This window comes from Pezoporus wallicus, unplaced genomic scaffold, assembly GCF_028554395.1.
Source record: "Pezoporus wallicus isolate ANWC-B61680 ecotype Strahan unplaced genomic scaffold, APGP_CSIRO_Pwel_v1 contig_5922, whole genome shotgun sequence".
In the NCBI taxonomy this organism is placed as follows: domain Eukaryota; kingdom Metazoa; phylum Chordata; class Aves; order Psittaciformes; family Psittacidae; genus Pezoporus; species Pezoporus wallicus.
In genome coordinates, this window is record NW_026637228.1 from 2496772 (window position 1) to 2522370 (window position 25599).

At 42.1% G+C, this 25599-nt stretch overlaps 1 protein-coding gene across 14 annotated transcripts in view; it reads right to left on the reverse strand.

The window, feature by feature from the left end:
• The window catches only part of ZBTB20 (zinc finger and BTB domain containing 20), a 452154-nt gene that overhangs the window by 84568 nt on the left and 341987 nt on the right, over nucleotides 1-25599 (reverse strand). The window contains exon 7 of one of the 14 annotated variants that reach the window (XM_057404356.1): nucleotides 5195-5332. The exons of 11 other annotated variants lie outside the window; for them this stretch is intronic. The gene's annotated coding sequence lies outside the window, so the exon portion shown is untranslated. Of the gene's footprint in view, nucleotides 1-4272; nucleotides 4388-5194; nucleotides 5336-25599 lie in introns of those variants that run through there. 2 more of the 14 variants (XM_057404355.1, XM_057404362.1) reach the window with 2 other exon arrangements.

Here is a 25599-nt window from a genome sequence, read left to right on the forward strand (position 1 = left end):
TGCGTGCTCCAGTGGGATGCTGTGCTGTGCAAGGGCATGTTCTGGGGTGTTTGGTTTCCAATGCTGATTCAAGGGGATCACCCTAAATCCTGATGTTTTAACTCTGTTTTTCCATTAACCCTTTCTCAGGAAAACCTCTACTGACTTCAGTGGGAAGGTGTCTCAGTTAGATGAGAAGAAACACCACCACCTAGCAGGGAGACCTCGACGTGGTTCAGCACACCTTCAGTATGGCTGAAATACAGCTGTTTCTGGATTTGTAACAAAAAACCCTCTAGTCTCTATTTGCTTCACTTACAAGACTGTTTCTGTATACTGGCCTAAGCATACACTGGAGAGGAAATGCTAAAACTCACAGACCTTCAGCTACGCTAACAGGACTATTAGCACAAAATGTATATGATTTATATGTATTTTGTACATACAAAATACTCCCGTACTCTCTGCCGGAGCGTGGTGATCGGCCCGCATGCAGCCAGCTGCTGAACAGTGCGAGCTGGTGGAAGGACTGGCCGGCCAAAGCATCTACCCCTGACGGAAAGCCCCAGTAACTCCTTTTTGTCTCTACAGTGCTAACAGGATTTCGGCTTTGATGACCTTACCAAATTCAGATCGAAAACCCCACTCAGTTCCACAGAAATACAGCAGTAATTACAAAGGGAGCAAAGTTGTGTAAAAAGCTCATTTTCTGGTTTGCTTGCCAAAGTATATCACAATTCAGGTTTTACAAAAGTGAAGCAAACAAAACCTCAAACACTTTAAATTCCTCCCAGAAAATCTAAACCTCCCCCCTTCAAACCTTCACACTTTGGAATGTTTTCAGGGATTTCCCCCGTTTTCCTTTAAAAATCAGTTCTTAAAAATTGTCAAATCCTTAGCTCCAAAACAGAATTGAAAACATTGCGTAGGAAAGTATCAAAACAAAACGTTACCTTTCTTTTGGCAAGACAGACCTTTTTTCTTGCAACGATTTAATACATTTGATAGCAATTCATTGTTTCTGTTGACGTGACTTTGCATTTTCAGGCAAAAAGTTTTGCAGCCATGTTTCTCTAAATAATAAATTGCAGAAGGCAGCAGAAAGAGAGAAAACAGTCATCTCCTATACCTAAACCATGACTCGGTATCAGAAATATTGCTGCCATAAGGCTACTTGGCCATACACCTCCGACTGGTAGCTACTGTATGGCTCCCTCCATCCTATTATTAGGCAGCAGCGTTCTGGTACAGGAAACTTTTATGGGTGGCGTACACAAAGCACGTCTAATTTCTACCTCGCTCTGCACTTCACCCTCCTGTTCTCTCAGCACGTTTCATTTCCTTACAGCCCTAACTCCCCGTGTTTGCTCACCTAAATGCAGCAGAGCTGGCATAGGGATGGCTACCTGACAGCTTTTCAAACTCGGCGTGGAGAAGGTGCCCAAATAAAATAAATAAATAAATAAGCCAAGGAAAGTTTATGAAAGTGAAACAAACGGCGCGGAGCGGCAGGAGCAGCAGCAGCAGGCAGCTCTGTACTCCTCCTTACACTGACATAGGTGTATCCCAACTTCACCCACTCAGGCAGGAGAGACAGACAGACATACACGAGTGCATACGGACACACCAAGAAGTGCCAGAAAGGGTGGAGGAAGAGGTAAAAGAGAGAAATAAAACCGAAAGGTGTTATTTATTTTTACAACTCGACAATGAACTTCAATTTTGGCAGAGGATTAAAAACAGCCCTGGGAAATGATTAAGTTTTGGGGTCGTTTTTTTCTTTTCCCCCTTTCTATAAAGCTTCAGTACAAAAAAGAGAGATTATAAAAGGGATATGCTTGCACGGGCACACATAAAATAGGGGGGGAACTGGGGAGAAGGAAATGAAAAGAAAACAAACAGCCTCCTAACAGGCCCATACTGCTAACGGGAGTCCAAATAAAGAGTCATATGATATCTGATAGTGCAGGACACGTCGCCAGGAGCTGGAGCGGATTGCCTGCAGGAAGAAAGAGCCAGTGTGTTACTGCTCAAAGAGCTTTTCTTTCCCCTTTTTAGTATTTTTTTTTCTTTGGCCCTCTCTCTCTTTTCTCCTGTACTGGGAATGTGCTACTCTCAGGTCAGGTCCACGGAGTCCCCAAAAGACAGCTATCGTCTTTCTCCCTACTTCTGGAAGCAGTGACAACTACTGGAAGATGCCTTCTAGTTAAGATTGAGGGGGGTTAAATCTAGGTATCAGCTCTGTTATGTCTTCCCTCTTCTGTCACTGCCTTCACAGTTGCAGATACAGAATGCTCACAATGTTAGATAGAATAATAATAATAATAATGATAATAATAATAATGGGGGGGGAGAGAAGAGAAAAAAGAATCAGGAAGAAAAAAAAAGAGACTGCTTATCCTACGGAAAACTTCAAAGGCCAAGTCCCATTTCTGTGCTCTTTTGTTTACTTTTCCTGTGATTTTTTTTTTTTTTTTTAATGCCCTTTTTGGAAAGTGAGAGAGCAAGAAAGAAAAGTCACCGAAAAAAAGTCACACCATGAGAAACATCAGGAGTTGGGAAAACTCTCTGGAGGAACGAGGAAAGGGAGGATTTTAAATAAAAGGCAGGCATTAGTAATCTGCCAAAAGTTCCTCTGTTCGTTACGTTTGCCAGCAGGAAGACCAGCTCCTTTTGGTGGTCCATCCCTCTCTGTCAAGCATTCCACATTAAACTGAGGAGCCCGCAAAGTACTTCTGACTCGACGCGGGTATAGCTGTTACCCATGGAAATGCAGAGCATTACCTGCAGTGAAGGTACATGGACTAAGAGCAGAGGCCACGGCCATCCCCAACTTCTGCTAGGGAAGCGGTGCCTACTACAGCTTTGGAGAGGGAAGAGCCCCAGCTAACGGAGCTGGAAGGGTACAAGCTCCCAGACTAGATACTGGTACGAAAACAAAACTGTTCTAACTGGTAGTTTCACTTGTCGTGGACAGTTTCCCTTTACTTTTGCAAGGGATAGGCTTTATCCTGAACGACTTTTTACCAGTGTAAGGTACTGGCACTCCTGAAGTGGTGCAGGCAGAGCCCAAGGATGGATCTTTCCCCCCCTCCATCATATGAGGAGATGTAAATGGACTAATTCTCTGTGTACATTTAGACAATGCATAGATATTGCTTAAAAACAGTGCCACAGATACGTATGCGTTACCTATGTAGCTGTATCAGACAACCTCTTCTGAGGGAAGCCTGCAGCATGAATATAAAAATCAAGGTATTGTAGCAATAATGCCCTGCATCCAGAAACAATCGTTGTAACTCTGTAATAATTTGATCTAGTTCTGTATATTGTGCGCTTATGATTTTTGGGGGGGGGGGTGGGGGTGGGGGTGGAGGGATTACAATATACATCTTCCTCTCTTGTCTCCTGTACCATTGCTAGAAGATGCAGTTTTTAGACTTGTAATTTGTCAAAGCCAGGAAAATACAAATCAATAAAGGAAGGAGGGCAGAATTTGGCTAAAGAAAGCACTTCCTTAAGCTCCTGAATTTGCAACAGTATATATTCTCAAACACCCTAAATATTGTACCGGATACACTGTAGAGAAGATAGGCTGCACGTTTGTTATACGCGACATGCAATAAAATTCCAATCTAAACATCTCCTTCAATGTGATGCATTATTCCGTTCTATACTACATGTGCCTTTTCCATGTACAAATAGACAAAGAGGATATCCGTAAGAAATACATTCAGAAGAACAAAAAATCTAGAGTTCGAGGAGCTCTATCCTGAAATCCTCGATTCAGGGCTCGATTAAAGAACTAAACTCAGGAGGTGAAATGGAGCCATTTGAGAGAGGGTCCCACCGAACAGGAGGAACAAGCAAACAAACAAACAAAAAAATCCCTGAGCTCCGACTAATCATTCGAGCTGCCAATGAAAGGTGACTTTTAGACAGATGGTCAGGGAAAAGCTGGGTCCGTGGACACAGACGTTAGTGCCCCATCTGTATTTTAGGATCCCAGCTTCAACAAGCCATTACCAACTTTTTTTCTAAGTGACAGAAAGTGAAAGATCTCTGTTCCCACTTTTCTTTTTCTACCGAATCCACCCCACTTCCCCCTTTCCCCCCCCCTCCAAATAAGAATTTGCTGTTTGATATAAGTAAACAGAAACTGTTTGCACTACAACTTTTATGCCCAAAAAAAAAGAAAAAAGGAAAAGGAAGCTAGGTAAGTTGGCAAAACAGCAATCGGATTTAAAGGAAGAGTTTTTAAAAAGGGAGAAAAGAACAACACATCAAACTCACTTGGTCTCGTCCCCCTTCCATTCCTGTCCATATTAATTCCAAATTACAATTTGGAGGTAAAGAAACTGCATTTTCCTTTCAATCTATTTTGTTGCTGCCACACATTCTGTGCTTTGCTTCTTTCTCTTTTTTAGCGGGGGGGGGGGGGGGGGGGGGGGGTGTTGAAAAAAAATTCCCTAATAAAAATAGCAAAACATATCCGAGGCGTTAAGCTCGCTCTCCCCCTTCCTTTGTAAAGAACTCTTTGTTCTCTAGTGAAAATGCTGAAAAAAATCCCCGGGCTCCCTGAAACAAGTGCAAAACACTTAGAGGCTTTTGGGCTGGCGAGGAGCCAGAAACCCTCCCGCTGTCTGGTTAGGAAGAGAGGAAAGAGAGAGCAGAGAGAGCAGAGAGAGAGAGGGAAAAAATTGGAGCTTCCTTTAATAGACATAGGAAGCAGGTCCCCTTTTTTTTTTTTTTCCCTTTTTCCCTGTTTTTTTTGTTGTTTGTTCCCCCCCCCCCCCCCAAAACTGGCGGTCAAGCGTTAAGTAACTCCCTGCCTAAATCCACCTGCTGGAAATGAACTCGGCTAACCCCCCCCAGGGGTGCACAAAGAGGAGACACAGTAACACACTCCCGGCTCTTCTCCCAGCCGCCCCCTCCCCGCTGCCCTGCTTCCATTCTCCCTGCTCCCGAGCACACAAATGCCCACGGCTCGCGCTCCCCCTTGCCACCACCAACCCACGTACCAAAATAAACGCTCGCTCCGTCTCCTTAAAGAGCAGGGAGGGGGGAAGAGAAAACAAAAAGGGGGGAAGAAGAAGAAGAAAAAAAAAATAATAAAAAAGCTTTTTTTTGGGGTTTTTTTCTTTTTTTTTTTTTTTGTTTTTCTCTCCATCCATCTCGCTTGCGACAGTGATAAGGGGTAGGGAACATCTCATACCTGGTGTGAATGCTAATCAGCCAGGAGTTCTCCTTTTTTCCCCCAAGACGGGGAACTGTTTCCTTCCAAATTTATTAGAACCTCCTCCACTGCCTCTTTGAAAAACCTTCTTTGTCACCCTCTTCCCAAGTCCTGATACTTCTTTAAAAAAAAAAAAAGAAAAAAAAAAAGAAAAAAAAAAGAAAAAAATGGCTTCGGAGCTCCTTCTATTCTTGATATTGATTCTCTCTCTCTCTCTTTCTCCCTCTCTCTTTCTCTCTACCCCCCCCCACCCCCCCACCCCTCCTCCTTTCTCCTGTCTCTGTCTCTTCTGAGTGGTCTATTGATAAGTCCCTAGAGGCACTGGGTCAGCCTGCCCGTAGGAAACCAGACACAATGCACAAATCTCCGAGTGCCATTCTGCCATCAGCAAGCAGACCACGTTTAGGAGAGAGGAAAAAAAAAAAACCCACCACACACACACACGCACACACACACAGTAGAGCAAAAGACAGAGAGAGAGAGAGGGAGAGTGTGAGAAAAAGACTGATTGGAACAGGAGGGAGGGAGGGAGGGAGGGAGCGAGGGAGAGAGAGCGACACTGCCAGTCAGGTTAATCATCCCTACTTTAATTAGCTGTTCGGCTTAGACATAAAACAATTGAATTTGAATGATCTGTCAGTGGGCTCGGCTGAACCAAAGGGGAAATGCGAATATTACAAAAAAGACTGTTGGTGTATTCAGATAAGCTCGCCGGGAAAATCCTCAAAGGATAACTATTAAAACTTACCACCAAACAAAAAAAAGTACAGATTCAAATGGCATTATACTGGGGCCCTCTCCAAAAAGCTGGGAGATCCCTTCCCTCTCTTTTTATCTTGTACACACCACCGAAATAAACACCCACTGCCTTCAAACTCTACCTGTCCTGTGGGGTGGGGAAGTAAGTGACTGCAGGTTTGGCTGCTACTTTGGTTTGGTTAAAGTGAGACCATGTGGCCCTTCAGTTGAATTTTCCTGATGGACCACTGGAACCTTGTGATTCTGGAGCTACACAAACTCCAAGAGCACATCCTTGCCGTGCGTGTCTGCACAGACAGACAAACCGAGTACCTGCCGGGTACAGACAGGGATGCTGTAAAAAGGCAATGCTGGATATTGGGATAGACTAGTCCCCAAGTCCCATGGGGAGGGGAGAAGTTATACCCCAAAACAGGTGGCAAAGCAATCTATTCCTCCTAGCCTGGGCTGCAAAACAAAGTACAGTTCAAGTGGATGAGTCCTGGTGATACCCAGCACTGTGTGGCAGGCAAAGCAGTGATTTGTGACACTTCTGCAAAGTCTGCTTCTGAAAAGGTGTGGGGCAGGTGGCCTCTCCTCTCAAGAGGGAAGGAAGCAGGTAACACACTTCTGTTAGGGGGAGCTGCCAGCATGTATAGCCCCCTGACACCACCCTCTGCTGCCCTGCACGAACTTTCCCTTGTCAGATGCTGGGAACCTACTTTGGGTTTCAGGGCACAGGAGCTCCGATGCCCCCTCCCAGGCAAGCAGCAGCAAGGGGTGTGTGTGTGATTTTCTTGCGTGAGACAGATATATTCTCTGTGCTTTAAATACATTTTCTGTATTTCATATAGGGCTGCAGCTACAGCAGCAAATCCGTAATTCCTGATCTGCTCCATGAACATCTGTTGTACATAAACTTTCCAATGGGCATGGCTAACCTGCAAGCATCACTCTAAAGCATGGGAAGAAAGTGGAGAAGGAATTCACAATGTGGCTGACTGCTGGCCTTTGAGAGGAAGCACTGGGATTCCCCCTTTGCTTCTCATTTTGGGTACAAATACTTAAGGAAAGAAGAAACAAAAGACAGAAGCTCTACCAACTTCTCCACATTAATTTCATCACCTTTTCTACATACATCTCCAGGCAAAGGTAGGACCAGTTATTAAATATGCTTGGCTGTTAATGGGAAGCTGATGGGAGGTATCAGTATTATTCTTTCCTTCTATCACCCTCTGCTCTGGGAAAAGGTGAGTTCCTACCCTTTTTCACCTCTTACAATGCCACATGCTGGATGGCTGTGTCCTATCTGCCCACCAATCCACTGGGGCCTGTTGGCTCAGCACAGATTACAGGAAGAACTAACCAGGGTCAATAGGAGATGGATGCACTGCAGAAGCAAATGGGACATTGGACTTAATGAGGTCTATTAAATGCTATTTACGAGTCGTCTCCCCAGCCTTCCCAAAATACGAATTGCTCCCATTTGAAACATTATGGGACTGTTGGAGGCAAGACACTCGCAGAGAACAGAAAAGATTTCAGAGAAATACAGTGCCATCAAGGCGTCAACTGCTTTCTAGATAAGGAGCTTTTGTACAGCACAGTGACACAAAGTAGTTTTCTCTTCCCTGGGTCAGTACCAAACTTAACAATCCAGCAGGGTGCAAAACAGCTCTGGGCTATGTTTCTAATGAAATACACAGAGGACTTGACCACTTGATGCAGAGGTTCACAGTGGAAGAAACAGTGTGCAGTCATGTAATTACAGGCTATGGTAATGGTACAAGAGATGCTCAGTAAGGTTGCACAGACAACATTAACGGTGGCATTTCCTAACTTAAGTGCCTGACTCAGTAACATTAACATTACAGTAATGCATTTTCAATATAATTTCTCAAGGTTTTCTTTTAAAGCCAACTTAAGAATGGAATGCTGTTCCATGCTGCTGATGATGCTCAGGCGGGTTAGCACCTATGGAGCTGTACGTAGTACAGAACATCACCACTTCAGCTGGCAGCGTCACTGGCAGCACAAGAAAAATGGTGCTTACAAGGTGATCAGCCACTGGAAGAGTGTGAGGATACTTGATTCAGGGGTTTGACAGTGTTTATCTGACAATGGAAGTGCTGAGAGTCTATGCTCTATAGGAAAAGACACTTTGGTCCTCCAGAACCCAAAACCTGCATCTCTTCTGTTGCTGTTGCTTTTGCTTCCACCCCCTCCGTGTTCAGTTGACTCCATGGACTGCTGTTCCTCCTGTTTCCAGCTTGCTCTCTCTCATGCTGTTTCTCCCTCCCTACACTACTCCTTGTCACATTCTTTTCCTCATCCCATTGCTCTAAAATGAGCATCGCCTCAAACGCCTCTTCACCTCTTCTCTACCCCAGGCACGGACAGACCCTGAGCACAGAGGAAAGCAAGCTGCTCAGCATGGTGAATTAGGCCATGCGGTGTTCCAGACTGCCTTAACTAGACCACTTCTTGCAAGACTGTTTAAAACTAACTCGGGTATCATAATTTGCAATCCACAGTGTAGACATATCAAAATGTCCTTGTTCTCATTTCCAGTGCTTGCTGCCATAGCAACCCCTGGTCAAAAGGAAATTTCCATTGATATCAGAAGGAGCAGCATTTCACCCAGGTGAGTTTTTACTCTGTGGCACGTATTTTACTAGCATGTGTTCCTGATATGGTAGATCCCCAAATCTCCTATAGTGCTCCATGTAGAAAGCGCTACTGTTAAGTTCTGCTCTCAGTAAGCCCCCTTCTACTACAAGCTTCGCAAGTCAAAAGACCTCCTGATTTCTACCTGAATATGAACCAAGAGCAGACCAGGAGTCTAAACAGAAAAGGCCAAGAGCTCCCCCAAAAAAACATACATCATCTTCCCCTCCCGAGATTTTATCATGGATTTTAATTTAGATACATGGTGGTGATCTCCTTCTTTTGCATCACGCCCTCTTGCTTGCGTTTCCTTCACGTAAATCATTGCATGTATCAGGAAGGCTTAGCCAAAGAAGCAAGAATTGCAAGCTCAATCTGATCAGTTGAATGAAGTTTGCTGTTTGTTATGGCAAAGGCAATTAGTGCTGCAGCAAGCTTTCAAGCTCACGTGTATGATACCTGCTCCGTAGGAAGAAAGTGTGGCTACAGCATGGCAACAGATCTTTGTGAGAACTGTACCTGGATTTCTCAGTGGCAAATGGCAGGATTGAGTAAAGGAAAAACCACCAGAATTGCTGCTCACTTTCTGCCTTCTACATGCATCACTTAACGCCAGACAAAAGCAAGACACAAAACAACAGAAGACTGTAAAGGACCTGGAAACAGCAGAGTACTTGCTCCTTTAATGTATATAAAGTACTCTGCAGTGCAACTTGTAACACTCAGGAGGGCTGACATGAGCTGACATTAATGGAAAATCAACAGAACTGGGTAGCACAGAGAGAAATTTGGTTCCTTTGCAATGAAGGAGCTCTGTCTACCTGAAAAAAAAAAAAGGCATTTAACTATGTAATCTCAGGATAAGTTATATAAATATATTCCCCTAGATTTATTGGCTTGTCTTCATAAACAGCTGTGAGTCTGTGCTTTCTGTTCAGAGATGTAAACTGGCACAGCATGCTGTAGAGGGTGAATATATGGTTATTATTCAGTACATAAGAAATCGAAGGAAAAGACTGGAAAGTCTGCCTGCTACGGAAATCTACTCCTTGCTTATCTTTTGGGAATGCAATAACTCCTAACTTGCACCACTATGCTTGGTAGATACCTTTGTGTGCTAAGGTAAGTACCATGCATTGCATCTTACCCAGTTCATTTCTGTCATTGATGCAATTTGATTTTCTAGGGCAAGACAAATAAGCTTATTTCCTATTGCACTGATTACCAGAATTCCCCAAACAACCAACAAACCACCTCAAACAAAACCAACTATAGCAAATGTCCAGGACTGGTTCCTAAAGCACCTTCTCCTGACACTGTGCAGCTCCCAAGACAATTCCTTTCAGACATTTCCTGTCAATAGGGAAACATAAAAGGAAACATCAGAGGCTCCGTATTTTATTTTCTCTTAGACAATCCAAATATAATGGCCTATTTTGTGGAAGAGCCTCTCTTTTTTTAAAAAAAAAAAACCAACAAAATAGTACAAAATGTTTCACCAATAAGATGTTGAAAAGTGAGCCATGCCCTCATGAGCACCAGTGCAATCCCCTGGCCTTCACTGGAAAAGCAACACTGCAACCTAAGCGAACTCTATAAAACATCTGGTTGAGAAGACACAAGAAGGCTCCTGCCTTTCTTCCTCTTCAGCTGCACTGGGTGGGAAAGTAACATTCCAAAAGTGTGTTTTCACAATGAATTGAGGAAATCTGAACACTGGTTAAGAAGCGGATTAGTGACTTTTTGCAGGTGATATTTTCTGTATGTTTATATGGATGCTTATTGTAAAGGCCTCAGAAGACTTAAAAACACTGAAAACATTAACTCACTCTCTACCCTCTATCACGATCCATACTGTTGTTACCAGATTGCATCTCTGCTCCAAAATTAAAATGAATTAAACAGCACTGTGTGTTATATTCAGACTATTCTACTCTGTTCTATTCTACTCTGTTCTATTTTATTCTATGATTTTTGAAAGAAGCGTATGTATCTCAGGGTGTCAGGAGGCTTAATTTTCTCTCATACTTTCACGGGAAGACAATTACACTTTTGATGTGAAGAACTTTGAAGCGGACATCTGCCCCACTTCTGTTCTAAATGCTGACGTGAAACATGCTACCTATCCCGCTTGCTAACTTTGGTCCTGTCACACGTTCACAAATCTTACCTCCTGCATTTGGAGGTGACAGGTATTGTGCCTCTGCCTCCAGTCTTTCTCATCTAAAGATGTCTTGTTTCTGTAGGCTTTTCCATAGGCTTAATGCTGAGTAAAAATTGTAATTATTGTCATATTGCTCAGTCAGGACAAAACCTCTGTAAGAACAAAAATACTGCTATCTGTCTGGGGAGTTGTACAGCCTCAGCATGCTAAAACTGTGAGATTCCCCTAAAATCACTCCACTGAGGCCTTCTGGCTTCTCTGTCCAGCCCTTAGTTTTGTTTCGGGGACAGCTGCAAGGTCCCTGCTCTGCACATACCTCTTTCTCTCTTAGACTTGGATATAAATAGAATGGGAAGCCAAAGAGCCAGAAGAGGGTGTAGAGTTCTTCCTCTTTTCTGCAGCGGATACGATTGTCCATCATGCCCTTGGGCTGCATGAAGCCATAAGGAAAGACACAGACACCTCCACTATCCCCACAGAAACAGCCTCAGCTTGCAAGGTGGCTGGAACGAGACTGGCTCAGGAAATGAAGAGTAGCGCATCACTCATTTTTCCTGCCTGTTTGCTCCTAATTGTCCTGCAATACATTTCACTGGTAGTTTTATCATACAGAAAGACAGAGGATCCTTCTGGTTTCTGCACATAATGACTACTTTTTAAATGGCTTGCTATTCATTCTTGGGCAAGCCTCAGTCTCTTGCTCCCTCCCTCAAAGCCCACTGCCTCTCATTCTGGGTTTGTTGGTTTTTTTTTTCTGGTGGGTAGGGTGTCAATTCCATCATTATGTATTCAGACAAAAGGAAAAGAAGTGGCAGAAGAGGTGGCTTTCGTTTTCTTTTGATGAGATTGTGGCCACAATGAAAGAAGTGTCAACAATCTCACTAATTTCATTTTGGCCAATACGACACCTCTTACAGGCTTAAGCTATGCAGCTCCCATGTAGCCCCTAGTACAAATCAACAGAGCCTCTTTTATACTTGTCTTCTAATATTTCTCTCCAGCCTTAGAGGAACAGAGAATTGCTATAGGGCAATGAACTCTTATTTTGCCATTGACATTTGTGCAATCCATCTCCCTGAGTTGAGAGACCTTTTCACAGATTCGGAACCTCACCAGCATATGGAAGAATTAGTATAATTAAGAATTAGACACAGGGTCTCTAAAATGGGAATCGTAACAATGACTAACGTCACAAGAGTGTTTCCAAAATTAATTCATGTAAGTAAAGCACTGACAAGATAAAAATGTAGGAGCTGCCACATCAGATTAGACCACTGCTCCATCCAGTTGAACATCCTGTGAGTAGAGATAAATGCAGGGCAGCAGAACTAGGGTCCCCTCCTGTGAATGAATGGGGTTCAGTTTAAGCATTGCCAGTGCCAGTCTTTGGTTATAGCATTATTGTATGACTTAGGGGATATATTTAAGCCCCATATCACACTGCCACTGAATGAAGTGGTCTTGCAAATAGAGGAAAGAACCAGGCACAGCAAGAGTCTGGTACAGTGGCTATACAGCTGTACATTCATTCCTCTGCAGGATAGCTCCAGATCGAGAGTTTCTGCTTATTAATGAAAGGACCCAAAATTATTCTAAAAATCTCAAGTCTCAGAAGTACAGTTATTGAAAAAATGTGCAGTTGGATGTAAGAACTTATAAAATGGGTACACAGAAGCTCACACAAACGAGCTGCTTAAAAAAGCAACCTCATCCTCACAGGCTCCGGTTTTGAGCAGGGTGAGAGCTGGACCCAGATGACTTAAGGAGATCCTTCCTGATTTTTATCATTTTACAATTCTGTGATTCCACAACTTTTCACTGCAGAGTTCTGTCACTGAACAGGAAGCAACTTGCAGTAAACGTGATTTTAAATGAAAATATTATTAGGGTAGGTTTTGGGATTCAGGACAGAAATCCTAGTTCAAAGCCAGAGAAAGAGGCTGACCCTAGAGCCTGATGAATAAGGGTGTGATGAGGGAGACCTGGAAGGGAGCAGACTCCTACATTCCCTTACCCACTGGAAGAGTGCTGGCCCTTGAGGCATTAGCTCTACTGAGGTGGGTCTTTGGAAAATTCATTTCTGTATGAAAAAGTCACATAGAGTTTCATTTTCATACTCCAAATATTTTCACCACAGGACACTGCTGTTTCCTGGCCAGCTCACCTATGCGACTATGCATTCTGCAAGCACCTGCAAACCTTACATGACTGCTGACATCAGTTGTGACAAAGGTAATGGCAAGTCTTCCTGTCAAATTTCATTATCTGAGATGGTTTGGCACCTTTATTTGCATTCTTACAAATTTTTCACTTTATGGAACAGCCTTTTCTGAAAAGTAAAAGGATGCATTTGGAAGTGTTTTTCTTCACTTAAGAGTGGGGTTTTTAAATTTCTTTTTACTTTTGTATTAATCATATAACATTGAATAGAAACAATCCATACAAGGCAAAAACCTGCTGAAAGACGGAGCTATAAGACATTTTTGCCTATGATTCTACTCTATTTTATATTCTACTTTAGGACAGAGTAATGAAAAAGAACAAATTTGAAGATAATCTGTGAAAAAACAAATCCCTCATAACTGACCAAACCATAAATGAGTCTTACATTACTAGGACTGAATAAAGTATCATCAGTGCTGGGTTATTACATAAGAATATGTTAGTAATGTAGCAGCAGTCTAGTCTTTTAAGATGTGAAAGAGCGTTATCTAACCTTTCCTCAAAGTTCAGGAAGAGGAGCCATATGTCCAAATAATCATTTTCTTGCTGGTGTTTAACATGTCAGTTTTTTCAAGGGGCCTATTTCAAGTTTAAAAAAAAAAAAAAAAGTGTGAAATGCATTTTGATTTTTTTTTTTTTTTTTTGGCAAAAGCAGCTCATTTTCAAGCTTGCAAGGAAACAAGAAAAACAAAATCAAAATGTCAAGTAGATTTGCTCTTTGTTGTAATTAATACGCAAGCGCTCACTTGTAGATGGTCCTGAGCCTGAAAACGAGTAGTGTCAGCCTTGGTGCTATTAAAATCGAGTAGTTCTCTGGGAATCAAAGAGCCAAGTGTTCAACCAGTGAAAATCCCCAATGGCCTCAGGCCAGTTTACATCAGCTACGGATCTGACCACAAAGGAAGGGCGGCAGGAAGCCCGAGGACACGCCATGTGCTTGCAGCGTTGGGCTCTACATGCGATGAGACAGCAAAGAAAGATAGGACAGACTCCTTCAGAGCGGGAGGTGGGAAATAATTAACTGAAAATAAGGAAAATGCAAAGCCCTACGCTGCAGACTACATGCACGCTCAGCTTCTGGTCAAGGAAGTTATGTGAGATTTCTCTTTGAGTCGGAGCAATGTAGTGGATAAAAGGCCCTGTCTAGCCAGGGGGGTTTCCCGAGGCCATCGCAGACCAGCTCAACACGCTGTTAAGAAGCTCGTTTTCATGAGAGTTTTTGTTGCATTTGCAACGCTGGCTCCAGGTCCCCTAGAGCTTTAAGTGCCACATCACAATGCTACAAGCTCAGCACTGAATGCTTGGCACAGGACCAGGCATCTTCTCTTTCTTCTCTCTGTTTCCTCAAGTCAGCAGGTGGGGCTCTAGGGCTCCATCTTGTTTTGATTTGTGGGGGGAATTCTTTTCCTTCAAGAAGGTTGAGGGAGGAAGCGGGAAGCAAAGCCAGCACAGCAAAAAACCCTACCAACAAAACGTGCGTGATACTGGCTGCTGGGGTAAGAGAGAAACGGGGCAAGGTATATTATTTGTTGCTTATTCTCCCACACACTCGTGTCTGACATGTAATCCTCTCCTACCATTTAGGTCACTGCTGGATTTAGCCCTATGGGTTTGAATAATTAATTATTTTCAGCAATAGAACTATTTCATTTTTGAAACTGGTTTCAACAGTCGATTAGTTCTAGATTAAATAATTTAACTACAGATCACTAGTAGGTGTTTGCTTTATATTAACCTGGCATATCACTGTGCAGGTATTTCTTCTTAACATTTTAATATACTTAATTTATAACGCTACATTGTAAACTGGCCGAATAACCATCACAATGGAACACTAGAGCAAATACCTCCAAATTCAACCTCCAAACAGCCTTGTTCAATCTTTTGAATGATCAACTACTGAAAGAAAGGAAGGAATTTAAGCACAAAAGACTATGAAAAGAGAGCTGCTTAACTCTGCAAGCATCAGCTCTCAGGTTGTATGACCTTAAGCAAATGCTGTGCCTCAGTTTCTCTATCTTGATATAACAACGGTACCTAATTATTCAATTGCTATAACGACCACCCAGTTCTTTTTAAGATGCTTTTCAGCACACAACTTGAGGCAGACATTTCAAATAATTTCTCTTAAAACAACCCTTAAATTAAAAGAAATTTGTGCTCAGGTGTTCTGTCAAATCAAGAATGTCTCAGTTTCCTCTACAGATAGGTGCTGAAAATATGACCCCCTTACTTCACAGAAACCCAAGGAAATTTAAGTCAGTAACAATTACACAGCAATCCCAACTCCTCAGGCAGAAAGTCTTGGAGAATGCAGTAACATTAGATATTAGAGATAACTGAGGCAAAAGAGGCCGAGAGCTCACACTGTGGGAACTTTGAAGGTTCATCGTATCAGAACCAAAAGGAGCTGAAGTTGCCTTTGTACAGAACAGCAGCAGCTGGGAAGAGGGAGGATGTGTTTGTGCTCTGCTGCCAGGGGAAAGAGAAGGGCTTAAGTCTGCTCCCTCCCATGCTAGTTCTCATTCATAGTGAGAACCTGAGGCTGCTTCTGCTCTGCTGGAAACAGGGGCACCATGCAGATGCCTTCTCTCTGAAAGGCAACCAAGACTGAGAAGAAGAGGCACATGAAGAAGGGATGAAGGAAGAGCATATTTTCAGAGAAGGAAGAACCACCAAATATTCAGAAGTGCCAAAATGGCTTTGGAAAAGGTGAATTCAGTGAAGATATGTAAACGAAACAGGATGCTCAATGTTATATTTAAGTTCAACTGACCATATGAAGGGTCAAGTACAATCAGTCTGGGTTACAGAAGTGTGCAGTTGGCCAGCTGCACTAAATACGGCCTTTACCGTCCTGCAGGACTTAGTCTGGGACAGACCGAAACTGAGGCACTGGAGGTCACTTCTGATACACAGCGGCAAAACTTGCCCTCCCATGTAGCATTACTATGAGGTCTTAAATGCTGCAGACAGGACTGAGCAGTTGAGAAGATACAGCGTACACTATGGAAATAAACTGGAAGCATAGCTAAAGGTTAGCAAGTCTTTTTCCCTCCGACTGCCATTGATATGAATGATGCCCATTCTTGCACTGCCAAAGGAGAGAAAAGATGAGTTAATGTCACTCTCCCTTCTCTAAATTCTCAGATTTGATGACTAACAGGCTACACTATTTCACTAAGAAAAAGGACTGTTTTTTACTTAAAAGCACAGAAAGCAGACAGAGAAAGTAATTTTCAAGGTCAGAAGGTTGTTTTGACATTTAAGAAACACTAAACCAGATTTTGGCTTTTAAATTTATAAACCAGAACTACTTCCTGACCTGAGAGACAATCTGCCAAATTTCTGGCTGACCACAAGCTTTTCAGGGTAAGCGAGAATCATCCAATGCATTGTGTTGCCTAAGTGTGCACCGCCGTGATTTTAGAACAAAATGTTGATCAGCCTTAAACCTCCCCCCCCCCAGTTTCTGAGACACTACTCACAGTAACTGAGGAGGCAATCTTCTCTTTAATAAGTGTTTTGGTACTATATTTTGCTTACTACTGGAGAACTCAATAGCTTAATATACTAATGAAAAAAAAAAAAAGGAGAGAAATAGAAACATTTCAGCACACAAAAGGCAAATAACTCCTTTTATTTTATACCAAGACTTTGATCCTCCCGTCAGTCCTGCTGCAATAGAAACCAGTTCCATTGAACACTACGTCTGACAAGCCAGACTTCTCTGAGATTGCAGAACTCTGCTACATCCCATGGCAAACTGCAAATGGGCCGAGGGAAAGGTTCACAGAGAGCATGTACATGCAGGTGGGCCACACATACACAGGTAGACCAAGCTTTGCTAGGTAGCAAAACCTTGCGCATTTATAGAACTAAAGGGTCACACTGTTGTGAAAGGCATGCAAGAGATTGCCTTGCTTCTCCTTGCAGCCTGTTTCTCTCACAACCTGTCCTGCCTATTTCTATGGATCCACTTGTGCAAAGTGGGTTGTAGAAGAGTTATGTTGTCTAAAATGGAGAGGTGGTACTTTCTGCCTCATCTTTCACTCCAAAGTAGCCAAACCAATTTTGCTGCTTCACTTAGGCAGGCAAACTACAATTTTCACTGTTTTCTCTCCATACTCTTTTTCAGTGACAAAGCCTGGTAACTTTCAGCCAAAAATGGCACAGCTCAAGATGCAGCCTTGCAAAGGCAGCTATGCTGAAGAACAAAAGCCTGCTGGAGTGAAGTGGGAGCAAAGAGAATGCTGTAAAGTTTCTCTTGCTTCCCAAATGCCTCCCAAATGCACCTGTGCTATTTGAATGATGCCAAGTTTTGTATGGACTATAATGGGAAATACTTTCTTTCTAAGACGGCTTACTAGATTTTAGTTTGTTTCCTCTACTTCAGTCAGAGTTGAAGTGCAATTGTATTTAAAGGTCTGTTGTAGGGGGGTTGTAAGTTCTGTTCGTAATAATTAGCAGGAAAACACAGAATTTGTCAGCCTGCAAGCCTGTAACACTCAAAATGCCCTGAGCCTTACAGGATGTAACTCCTCCAGGGAAGGGTCTATCTCCAACAGACTGCTGCCCACCCAACCTGCTGACTTCTGCTTTTCTTCTTCTCTTTCCTATACCCAGTCATCTCAACACAGCATCCTCTAGTCAGCAAATATGTAAAAGTCATACAATCTAAAAGACGACTCGGAAAAGCAAGAACTGATGAGCTCTGCTAAAAAGATCCATGAACCTAGCACTTCCTGGTGCACAGGACATACACACACAAGAAGGAGAGAGACGCATAACAACACTGCTCAGCATTTGGTATGAGAATTGCAAAACACTTAAATTCAACAGTGGAGAAGTCTTGGACCAGAAATTATTTGTGAGGCTGAAGAAGTGATGCTGCTAGCAAAAGAAGAAGAGCATCATTTCTTTCTTATGCCCAGTTAAAGGCTGTCTTAGGCTTTGATTCTGGTTTTGGCAGGAGTACAAGGACAGCTTCTTGTGAGAACCACTGGCAACACTAGTTACCTCAAAGGGGAAATAATAAAGGGAAAACAAAACTGAGGCCCTTCATGAGCAAGATGGTCAACATATAGGGCACACCGCCAAAGCTTTCAGAAAGCTGAGAAAAGCTGGATGGCACCCTGGTGTGCCAATGGGATTTGTGGAGTTAGGCGTTCCTAGCTGGCTAAATTTAAGTTTCTTCTTCATATGAGTTTAGGTGCACAGATTAAATCTAATTAAATCTGGGGCTACTGCAAATGTGCCTGCAAAAACAGCAAGCTGAAGCCTGTCTCGTGATTACCCTTTCTCAAGGAGCTCAGACCAGCTGTGCTTAGAAAAATGAAATTATATTTATGTCCCAATGAAACACCAGCAGTGAATTCCTAACCTGGGAATGCCACTGAAAATCTGCTGCATAATGCACAAGGCAGCACTGAGTCTTGCTCCCCCTCCCAGAATCAGTGGTTCTGCTGAGCTAGAAAGAGTGAAAGCCGTAAAAGCCCATTTAATTGGGAAAGTAAGACAAGGGCACTCTGAACGTTGGCAAAGAGTGGGCTTGTTAAGGTAGAAAACCTCTGGTAGTAACTGAACTTCAAGAGGAACGGTATTCTGGCGAGCTGGGTCATGACTGCCACTAATAGAGAGAGGAAGAAACTGAGGTCAAATGACAGGAGATCAAGTGATTTCCTCAGCTTCGGAGGGAGTTTTACAGCTAGGGTTAAAGTGAAAATTCATGTCTCGGTCCCGTTAGCAAACCACAAGCTCACATTGCTTTTACTACAAACAGATTTCCCTTCACCATACTGTACTTCTCTTCTTGCTGACTGTTCAGTATGATCATCCAAAAATACTCCTATTTGTGTTATTTTTCACACACACCACCCTGAAACAAAATTCAGTACGAAAGAAGAGCAGTTTCCTCCAATACAGCTCAACATCCAAACTAAGCAGCAGTAAAATCATATTTATTCACTGACTGAGGTTTCAAACAGTAAAACGATTGTTACGGAGTTACAGATCAGACCATGCCCTAAATCAGACCCTAGAACAGGTCTCTGGTGACAGCCTTCTCACCTTGACACCCCTTGGGAGAGCTGGGGGGGGAGAAGAAGTATACGCATGCCTGTTAACTGGGGGCGATACTTGATTGTAGTGAAGTTTCACGATCACGGTAGGCAGAATTTGGCAGACTTTGTCTTTGGGAATGAAGTGGGAGACAGAAGGAAGGATACCTGAGCCCAGTGCATGTGTGTGAGTGAGGTTTTTCTCCTTCAAGCTGGGTGTGCTTGAAATGGGAGTCAGAGAGAGAGAGAAGAGCCAGGAGCTCCCCAGTGCCAGGCATGCCTGAGAGCTCAGCCATACTGCACGAGCAGGGTGATCCAAAGGCATGGATGCTAAATGTGGTCACCTTCTTTCTGTGTAAACTCTGGCAAGCCCTGTATCTTTCTCTTTGTTTTCCTGTTTGAATATGTGATATTCCAAAGAAATATAAATATTAATATTTGATTAACTCAAAGCTACAAAGCTTAGTTCCTTAAAGTCTAGTACAGATCTCTGAAATCTTTGAGAAACTATATAAATACAAATTCTTTTATTTTTGTAGCATTACATTAACAACTGTACAGTGGAAGCTGAAGAATTAAACAATCTCTGCCTATATTTGCTTATACCTTTCTGAAACTGTTACCTTTTGGGCAGCTATTTCTTATGCCTTGTCTCAATCCAGAAATGACATTTTTGGTAAAGCTTTGCAAAAACCCATTCAGCTGTTTTTGAGTCATCCAAGTAAGCAAAAAACAGTTTCCAGCTGTTAAGTTTTCCATAAGCCTTTTTTTTTCTTAAACACGCTTGTGTAATTATAACACAGCTTTGTTTTAAAACATCAAACTTGACACGTACATGGTCCTGAAAGAGAAGTAGCAGCACTGCCATGTTTGAAACCATTTGGTTTTGAAATAACAAGGTTATTACCACATTAAAATATCTTCCTTAAAGATTCTCCCAGACACTAAGCTACAGTTTTCTAACCGTAGACACTCAACTGTGTAAACGACCATTAAAAATAGAGAAAAGGACACTATTCTTGCAATCTGTGACTGACCTGTGACAGGGTGGACTGGTGGACACTGCTTACACTGGGAGCAGAATCAGACCTGCCTCCCGTGCACTCTGCATACGCACACGCACTCCTGAGGATCATGGCTAAAGCACTACCTGGTGTCTTCATCAAACCCAAATCAGCTTCATGCACTCTGGAGAGACTGTACCCACACACACTTCAGCCCTGTCTGCTGGCTGGTGGCTCAAGGCTGCTGTTTCCAAGCCCATGCAAACTACCCTGAGTTTTAACAGCTAGTGGGCTACTACTTGGCAATAAGGTCAGAAAACATGTAGGTGGCATGGTCTGCTTTCAAGATTATGTTTCAACTACAGGCCTAGGATTATGTACTCAAGAAAAACCTCAGAACTGGCACTTAAGGTGGGACAATGACAGCCGGGTCCTTCCCCCTTGCCACAACACATGGTGCTTCACTGTGATGGCTGTAGCTTTCTGTAGATTTTGAATTCCATTTGGCACTGCATACTTCCACAGTTAATTATTGCATATTGGTACAGAATGGCATCAAATCAGACTGGAGATGATTCCTCACTTACATTCTGCTTAGGTAGAAATGCACTGACATCATATCAAGCAGATAAGAATCAGCCATTTACTTAATTTAAACACTTCATTTAATCTGGAGTATTTCAGGTACCGATGTCTTAGTGGAGTAAGGGTTTGTTTTGAGAATATTAATGGTGGCTGAAACAGGAGTCTGACTGATTACTGGATTGCATGGCTTTCTTTCTTAGAACTATGTTTTTGTATGGTGATGTAAAGGCGTAGGTGGCTTTTATGCCTTGCATGAACCACAGGCCACTGACATTCTTCTATCAGAGTGGAGGAACTCTTTCTAAAGATGCAACAATCCTGCAAAAGGAGTCACTGCATGTGTAGGTTTTTATATGGGGCTCAACTGTGCTGATTTGTACAGATGAGACTTCACAGCTGTTTCTCTTTAAAAGTAAATAGCAGTAGTTCCTGCTCTTGCCTTTCCTGGGACATATTCTCCAGCTGTGCAGGTCAGAGTCCACAGGAACTATCAATGTCAGTAACCTGACAGCGAATCTGAGAAGTCAGCCTGCCTCATCTGAAATGAAAGGATACAATTCTGATGGGCTTTCACGCAGAGAAAAGTCTGTGTGCATACATACACTCTTCCTTACCTTAAACTGTCCATGCTTTTATCAGTACACCTATAACACAGTTGTATGTCCATTACTTTGAGAGGCTTTCTAAATGCATTTCAAACCACATCAAACATATAGGCAGCGCTCAATGACCAACACATCACTGGAATACAATTACAGGGGTAAAATTCAGTAGCTCCTACCCATCACACTGTCTTCTCTCTGTACTATCTGCCTTGGTAAGCCCACCGCTAGGGATCATACAGCAGGAGACACTATTGCAAGCGAGGAACAGATGTAAGGCTGCTGTAAGAGCCTTAACTCTAAATTTCCTGAGTTTAGAAAGAGTAAAATCTCAATCTTCAGTGCACAATACCATACTTTTTGTCCATACAGAACATGGCTTATGCAAGTGTATTGGGTCTAAAGAAAAAGGTATACAATTGGGTAAAGAGCTGTCTGGGCACATTTTGGCAACTCTTAACCTACATAATTCAGCTCTAATCAATGCTACCAGATTTTGAAACCTACCAATATAATAATGAAGAGGAAAAGGCAATAGAAAAAAATGCAAACAAGCTGTAAGTTATGCTGTATGCAATTCTGAGAGTCAGTTTCAAGACAAAAAATGAATAAGAGTTTGCCATTTGCTAGTTGTTAATAATCAAGAGAAGATCTGCCAGACACACTCTTCAAGGGCTCTGTCTGTCTGGACCGGGTAGATGCTGCAACACACAAAGGACTTCACACACCGAGAAAGAAAGAGTGTTCATGGACAATGATGCAGCGTTCTTAATTAAGATTTTCATTACTGATACATACATTAAGGTTTTGCTAATGCAAGTGCCCAAGCACTCTCATGTACAGGTAGATGTCTGTGATTCTATCTCTAGAAACCCTTTTGCAAATCATCACCAACATTCACCAGCCGAGGCTCAAAATCAGCTCACCTGCCCTTTGCTATAATGACAATGAAAAATAAAACCCAGTACTTCATTTGCCTGCTGGATGAGAACTTAGCACTTTGCAGGCATGAGAATGAATGGGCTTTTGCAAGCCTGTGCTACAGCGTATTGAAACTGATTCTGATCTCACACCTCTTTGATGTTGACATAACATCAGGAGCTTCACTAGTGTGAGTGCAGCAAGTGTTGAAGGAAAAAATAAAGAGACTTGGAGGTAAATGGAAAATGGGATAAAACACAACATGAGTTTGCCAAAGGTAGTTTGCAGTAGACTAACCTGATAACTTTCTTTGATAACTGATTATCCAGACAAAGGAAATGCAGTAAATTTAATCTATCAGAACAGCATTTGCTAAAGCATCACAAGGGAAATTGTGAGTTGAAATGAAGATTTGCAAAAGGACTGTGAGGTGAGCAAATGCTTACCTGAAGGCGAGATGGGGCAGTGGTAGAAGAAGAATTGTTGGGCAAGGTGAAGGCTGTATTTCCACAATTTTTTAGTTAAACAAAATAACATTTTCTAACTAAGAAGATTTGGGGGGAAGTGGATAACATTTCCTCATGGGACCCCTCAAAGTGAGGGGGTGTAGAGCAGGAAAAGGTGGGAGCATGCTGAACAGCCATAAAAGGATCAATCAACTTCAATAAATTGCTCATTAACAATATTCAGGCCTCATTCACCTGTAATGGCTCAGTGCTATTTCTATGGTCTGCCCTTTGGGAAGTTCAAAAATGCTCAGTATGATGGAATGACAGAGAGCAAGTTCTATTCAAATCCCAAAGCATTTGTTTTTAGTGGTGGGCAAAAATCTACTATTTTGGTCATTCAAACATATGCAATGAAAATATTACCTGGGGGGCTGAATTGGCACACCATCTTCAGCATGATATTATCCAAAATGATGGAAAGAAGCAGCAGTGAACAAGAACTTCAGAGGAGGAAAACATGAGTCCTTAATACACTGTGAATCTTTTATGTCTAAGAATTCCCACAAAGAGGCAAAAGAGCCTTCACAAAGCATTGCCCGAAGACTAATCACATATATTCTGACATATACACCCGTGTAATGGTACACAGCTAAACTACACAGCAAGTGGCTTCCATTGCTTTTTTTTTTAAATGGGAGAAGCAGAGAGAAAAAGGAGACAGAGGAGATACTCCTATAAAATCATTTTGAACCACAATGTTCTACACACAGGACATTCAGCATGCATACGGAGATATGGTCTGTCATTCAGACCTCCGTGAGTATTCGTATTTCAGTGCCAGTTTCAGTAGTCAAATCCATGATCTTCTGATGAAGATGTGACTTTTGGGAAATGACATAGTTCTGGATATCCAGTTTTATAGCAACCAATTCTGCATTACTACTTGCTCGTGGTACCATTCTGACCTTATATATTGTGTGCACATTTTAGGGAGACAGGTATACAACATAATGCTAAAGCAGGGTGCATCAGAGAGGATTTCTGCTTAAGAAGAAAGACTGAACATACAAATCAGAAAAGAGGGAGAGACATTTGGTGATATAACTGTACAGTATCATGTGCTTGCCAAAGCTGGAAGACAATTCACCATAACTGCAAAGGGAATATTCTGAAAATCCTTGCTACACTCTGTAGTTGTGCCATTTTGTGCTGTGATTTCAGACCTAACAAACTGGACTGTCTTAATATTTTGATGGTTGGTGTTCAAACCACTGTAAGAAATGCAGCCACTGATTCAGAAAGGTGGTCTTTTCCATCCAAATATATTAAATTATGCAAGTGTGGGGTAAAGGCAAACTGACCAACTGCATTTTCTTTTTGTCCCTTTTTTCCTAGCTAAATCTAAAATATTATGCTCCCAGAACTGTCTAGCTTGAAATCCACATTTTTCCTACTGTAATCTGTTATATTTCAAAAAAGGCTAACACTCAATATATATTATATTATGCTAATTAGATGAAAAAATAACCCAGAACAAAAACATCTCCAGTGAGCACAATGGCAGAAATTGTGACATTTTCAGCTGTCATGCTGGCCAATCTTAAATTCAATCTCATCCAACTTCAGGGGACATCTTGTAGGTATTGTAATTAAAAAGCAGGCTGCATACATGCCTCTCGTGTAATCCACACAGGAACTTCACAGTTATGGGCAGCCATTGTTATTTGTTAAACAATTTGAATGTTAACAAACTAATGCTTAAATGAAAAACTGCTATAAAATTCTGCCTTTTTTTTTTTAACCTGGCTACTTCTCTGGTTTTCTGGATATTGAGTCCATTTTTATTAAAGATGTTTCAGAACAAAACCATGAACTTTGTCAGATTTCTTTTAAAGAAGCTTCTCCCCCACCCCAGCTAAATCTACTGTTTAAGTCCATTTGATGGTTATGTCTCCAGATAAAGAATAAAGCTTAGAGCTGTAGCACCTGCTCAAGAACATCCATCCCGAGGTGCGCTCCCAGTTACACAGTTTGATTTCTATAAACACAGGAGAGCAGAATTTCTGCTCCACTGCTATTTCAAGCCTGTTTCACCATTTCTCTCATTTGCAAATGCCAAATAAAGGCATGCCCATGTTGTTTGCTTGTATGGAACATTCCCTTCCTTCAGGACACTCATAAAAGCTGGGGAAACAACATCCCTTTCCTGTATCAGATTGCCGTATAGGTGACCATTGCCTTCCAATAGCTCCTTATTTTCAGAAGCAGATCAACTGATTCTTCTGGATAATTTGCATGCCTATTTATTACATTATTTATGATAATTCTTGAAAAAATGCTAACTTCTGAAACCTAAGAACATAAGGCTTATTAGATCCAGGCTTTTTTGGCATTTTGCAAATATTCATTTTTGATTCATGAATAAGCTTGACCTGGAGGTTATTATCCTCCTGTGAAGTAATGGAATGCTTCTTAAGGAACCTGGGAAAAGACGCCTCCTCCCTGTTCCTGATGCAACAATCACTGCTGTTGATCCTCATCTGCAAAACAATACTAAACACACTAACCAAATAAAAGGGATTCAGACAGTGCTAGTTAGTTGCTATTTCACAATGATTGTTCAGAGCGCTAACAGATGACAGCCTGGTGGTGAACAAGTACCAACAGCAGGGATGCATACAGAGATATCAAAGACTATTTGAGCATCATCGTGTCTGATAAAGTGAACACGTATTCTCAGAAACTGGCAGGCTGGAATACTGCTGGGTGTCTTTCGACATACAAATCACTGACCATATGATGGATGGTTCTCATAACTATGATGAGATCAGTAAGATGCTGCACAGCTTCCCTTAGGTCATCATTACTTGACCTAATATGTCTTCATGAAGCTGAGGACTAAATGGCACATTTTAAAATTCTTTTTTCTTTAAAACAGGATGTCAAATAACAAGGCCTAGAATCAGTGCTGA